The sequence below is a fragment of the Octodon degus genome, unplaced genomic scaffold (genome assembly GCF_000260255.1).
Source record: "Octodon degus isolate 3935 unplaced genomic scaffold, OctDeg1.0 scaffold00309, whole genome shotgun sequence".
NCBI lineage: Eukaryota > Metazoa > Chordata > Mammalia > Rodentia > Octodontidae > Octodon > Octodon degus.
In genome coordinates, this window is record NW_004524885.1 from 1541025 (window position 1) to 1546869 (window position 5845).

Below are 5845 nucleotides of genomic sequence, written 5' to 3' on the forward strand. Positions count from 1 at the left end.
TATAATTTTGACAAATGGAAGGGAAAAGTAAAATGTGTTCATAATTATTTTTCAAATATCATAATTTGGGCGTTAAGGCAATTATGATGTGTATTTATTCTTCTTTCTCTGAAAAGATATCTGAAGGAAATATTCTAAGTTCTTGAATGATAAATTGCTGTTCTTCAACAAAAAGATTCCAGGACAACAAAGTTATGCTGGAATTCTCTATCTGTGATGTAAATCCAATGTTCACTCATTAAACAATTATTTATTGAGGGTTTTGCATGTTCCAACTGCTGTTTTAGACATTTAGAAATATCACAGTAAAGAGGAAAGATTGCAGAATATGTCCTCAACTTTTGAATAAGTGACATTCCAGGAAAATTCTTCATAAGTTGGATTCATTTGTAAGCTGACAAAGTGAGTCAACATGCGTGAATGTACCTAAGTCAATGACTTATTTTGTTTGTAAGCTCATGTCAAAAACTATGAATATAGATCACTTAGTTCTCTTTTGTTCAGTTAAAATTTTAAATGGCAGTTGATTTAAATCTCCAAGGAAATGATATCTGACCCATAAAAAGAACAACAGTGTTTTCTCAAGCTTTCTTTTCCTTTCCAAAAGAACTAGATTGGGATAAGGTATGTATGTGTGGTACATATCAATGAGGGATGAGTTATTTCCAGAAAAATATCTTTTATAATCTTGGATGTAAGAATATAAGAAATTAAATTTAAAAAGTACAAAAATATCTTCCTGCTCACCTACATAAAATAATAATACACATTTTGTTCTGAGTAAGTCTCATCTCAAGATGATTCATTCAACATGTCTTCAGAAATTGTAACTGAGTTACCATATTAGATGTTTTAAAAAATGTTCTAGCTTTTGTTATCTTTTTGTATTTAGGACAGGGTGTACAGAGTCTCACTGTGTAGATTAGACTCATAGTGATCCTCCTGTTTACAGCCTCCCAAGGGACTGGGGAGATAGCTCAGTAGAATAAGTACTTGCCTTGCAAGCACAAGGTCCTGTGTTTGGTCTGTGGTATCACCAAAGAAAAGAGAGAGAGAGCAAGCTACAACCTCTCAAGTGCTGGGATTACAGGTGTGTGCCACCGCACCCAGTGTCAATCACACTCTCAGGGTGTCCTGGGGTCCAGCTGGCATGGTAGGCCTGGAGATCCAACTCCTGACCCCTGTGTCTGCCAAAGCAAGCGCTTTAATCCACTGAGCTATTTGGCTGGCCCAAAAAATGTTTTAATTTTGACATGTATTAACTGTGCATTTTGATGTGTTTCATTGTGATACCATACATGCATACACTGTGTTCAAACCAAGTCCAGCTGCCTTTTATCTAAGAACATTCCTGAACATAGGGAAAAGCAAACAAAGGTCACATCGTGCAAAGTTCTAAGACAGGTAAAGAAATCAATCTTTGCATATTATGCTGCCACTTGTATATGTCTTCAAATAAATGTCAATTGTGAACTTTACCTAGCTCTGTTAAAAATCTAACCATTTCTGAGACAAGCAAATATGTATTTATTTCTCAGGAATATGAGGAAATAATTAGGAAGGATGGACTTTTCCAATGGGAATGAGGGACAGTTGCAGATACTTTAGAAGACAAATTTTAAAACATAATATTATAGATTCTAATACACTTTCTATTGTCTATTGATGTTAAATATATAAATATCACAATATTATTTATGAGCAGAATATATTTATTGAGAGAAAGAAAGCTCATGTCTGAGAGAGGGACAAGAGGGCAGCCCAAGGGGGTTGTCTCCTAAATCAAAAATTTTGAACCCCAATATTTTATAGTTAAATGAAACAGGTAATGTTACTAGTATAATATAAATTTATTTCCTTGTGGCACTTTGCATCTTTTTAAATGTTTCAGGGGAAGTGTTTATATTTTCTTTCAAGAAAAAAATACTAAGGAACACTGAACTCTTAAAACGTCAACATTTCTTTTCTTGATGAGTCAACTATTAAGACACAAGAATAGATAAGATGGACTCTAAAGTAAGAGTGTTCTGCACAAAACAGTGAGATTTTGAAATCTATCTGTGCCCCACCTGCATTTATGCTGAAATACTTTGCATTGGAGTATAAGCCAAGACAGCCACTTGTACTTTCATCTGTTAAGTGACAGAAACTTTAAAAAGAAATTAATAGACTAAATGCTTCACTTTTTTCACTGAAGATTGTACAGAACAGCAAAGAAGAGTGACCTCGATCCTCATGGAAGGTAAATTGTCATGAGTAAATTTACTATGTATTCAAAAAATTTTCTAACTTTCATTTCTAAGAAAAGAAAAAAACTACAAACAGAAAACATGTGCAACATTTTAAAATAATGTAAGAGTATTTTGAAACTTAGTACTACTCAAACTCAAAATATACCATAACTAGTTCACTGAGATGTTATATTTTGTTCACACGATAACGTGATTGGGTCACTCTACATCTTGAGCCCTTGTTTTAGGTCAAGAAGATGGTCATAGACAAAAAAAAAGTAACAACACATCAAGTTCTGGAGAATGGCTAAATGTATGTTTATGAAAAAGAATAAAAGAAAAGCTCTCCGCTGGTCAGAGAAGGATGTTCTGTAAGGCAGACCTCATGGAAGTTCACATTCAGTGTTTTTTATATAGTAGTTAGTAGTATACATGATGGAAAGCAGGGATGCTCCTGGATACAGGTAGGCCTTTGATGTCTTGGGTGCAAACTGCTTCATTTATATTTTATTTCCTCCAAAGTCTTTCCTATTTGTTTAGAGATCTGTTCTCTGACCCTCACATTTCATTAGTCCCTGATAGTCTATTTTTGTATGGTAATTCATTTAGGCCCTGATTTTCAGTTTATTTTATATTAGCTATTCAAGATCCATTGCCTTTCTGTTTAACTTTCACTATCACCTGGTTTCAATACTTTTACCTAGAATTCATACACTCTTCTGAAGTGAATGTTTTGCAAACAAAGAATTATCCTAAGTCAGCATGCAATTCAACTTTTCTTGCCCAGTGTTATATGAATCTTCAGTTTTCATACAGTACATGTCAGCCTCCTCAGCATTGAACTTAAGTACACTTAAAGAAAGACATATTGATATACGGCATATAGAATTTTGTAATTGGCACCTGAATTCCAAGGCAAACGCCACAAGATAATTTTGTCTTCTTTTGAAGTTTATAATATTTTCAAATGTCCCAATTGGTACCCCAGAAAGCTACCTATTGATAGCTGTTAAAAATTTTTTCCATGTTTTTCACTTTCTTGTATTTTCATCAAAAAGCAGAAAAAGTGGTCTGAACAATAATTCATCTCTGAGATTTTAGGTTAGCTTTGGAATCCAGATCTATGCATAACTAATTCATTATCCATGGAGTAGTGGAAAATCGACTCCATTAAATGATGTTGAGTTATAGTAAAACCTGCTTATGGATTTTCATTAATATGAATTTTTAGAAGTACACACTGAAATACAAAAACAATTTTTGTCCTCTAATAATTAGAATCTGTAAGTGAGCATGGCAGTACACACCTGTAATACCAGCACTCAGGAAGCTGAAGCAGAAGGATCACCCCAAGAACAGCCTGAGCTACACAGTGAATCGAAGCCAGCTTAAAATATATAGTAAGACCTGTGTCAAAAATAAACACAACAGCAACCACCAAACCCAAAACTGAATCTGCAGCCACAATGGCTAAAATTAGTCAGCCAAGCATGTAATTTTGTCTGAATTACCGAGGCAATTACACCTATTCCTTAGATTCCCTACTGATTGAAAAGAGTAAGGGCCTGATTTCAGTAAAGCTTTGAATTACTTTGTCTTCATTTTCTTATGTTTTTATAAAACCAAGAAAAGATAAGATTCCAGAACTCCTAGTACTGTATTGTGAGAATGATATAGGGTTTATTTTCAAACTACAAACAACGTTAGACCAGAGGAGAACAAGGGAGAAGAAAGTAACAACTTGAAAGTACTGATATCTTACTTTAAACCCTTAGAAACTTTGTGATATTATACTCTACTGTGAAATCTATTGTTGTATTGAGGAAAAATAAATAATCCTCAGAGAAGAGAGAAGAGGGAAATGTTCGTACTTCTATCAGTTTAAATGTATTATGGTCTTTGTTTAAGTACAATCTTGATTAATTGTTCCTAAAAATGGTATCGATCTCAGTAATCAATCTTGGAGCTCTTGTCAAAAAGGATTTTTAAAACAAAACTACACAATCGATTATTTCCATCAGAACAGTTTAAAACAGCAGGAGAAACACATTCAAGTCAAAGCTATTGCTGATGTCTCTGAAAATTCATGGGTTGCATATCAACTCCTATTTAAAATAAAAGTGATTTCAGGATTTGTCTCTACTGGAACTTTGCTTCTTTTCCTATTCATTCCCTGACAACTATTGTAAATCATGTAACCTCCTGCTACTCACACCTCACTTTAATGGGCCAGGTTGCAATAACTGAGCTTTAGCACTGCAAAACAAAGGTAAGAACAACACTAAGATTTCATCTTACAACAGAAAGAATGACAATCAGCAAGCAAGCCAGGTATGATGGAAAAGGCTTTTTAATCTCAGAACTCAAGAGGCTGTGGCAGAAGGATCACTTCTAATCTGGACTACATAGTGAATTCAAGACCCATCTGAACTACATAGCATGACTTTGTCTCAAAAGTAAATGAAAGAGGTCAAAGAACAACAAATGCTGCTATGGTAGTGGTGAAAAAAGAATCCACCTACATTGTATGAATATAAGCTAGTATAGCCATTAATGTATGAAGACTTTTCAAAGAACTAAAATTATAAAGTCCATGTAACCAGCTAACCTTTTCCTAGGTATAGTTTCCAAAGAGCTAAACACATTATACTACAGCAATATATGCATACCAATGTTTATAGCAGAGCAATTCATAATAGCTAAATTCTGAAAGCATCCAGTATACCCATCAACAGAAAAAAATGGATAAAGAAAATGTGATATCTTATACATAAGGGAATGCTACTCAGGTATAAAGAAGGATAAATCTGAGACTTTTGTAGCAAAATAGAAAAATCTGAAAAATATAAAGATGAGACAAATCAATCATGCAAGATTAGATGCCATGTGGTATCTCTTATTTGAGTAGGGAAAGTTCAAACAAAGAAAATAATAAAGGGTGAATAGAATGAAACAGCGGAGTAGATCTCTCACAAATGAGAAGGGGTCCAGGAGACTGGGGGAGAGAGGAAAAGTGAAAGGAAGTAGAAATTTAAGTAGGCTATGCTCAGGAACCTAATAACCTCAACATATGTAATCATTGTACATCATAAACATGAGCTAAAATTAATAGTAACAAAAAAATGAAAATGGAGAAAGGGGATTTATAGTCAGAGCATGGGGGCAGGTGGAAAGTTAAAGGGGATTTAGAAAAAGAAATAAGCTATATTATATACATGTACCCATTCACCTAGATGAATGTAAAACCATGTACTGCAAATGTGCTAATAAAATCATAATAAAAAAGAACAACCAACTTAAAAATCTTTTAATGATTAAAACAAAACTTTCATCAACTAATCCACTAACAATAAAGATAAATGTCCAATCTGAGTGAAATATTGTACTTTTAATGTCTTCAGAGATTTATGCCTAAAATCCCAGCACTTTAGAGGCTAAAAATAGGGAAACTACTATGAGTCCAATATGCATAGTAAGACCCTGTAGACTTTGTACTAAATACCCCCCAAAATGGATTTCTACATTAGCATAAAACCTCAGAGGAGCAGAAGATATACTTAAATGCTACATGTTAAACAGTCATTTGAAAGATTTACAGGTAGGTTTGGAATGAA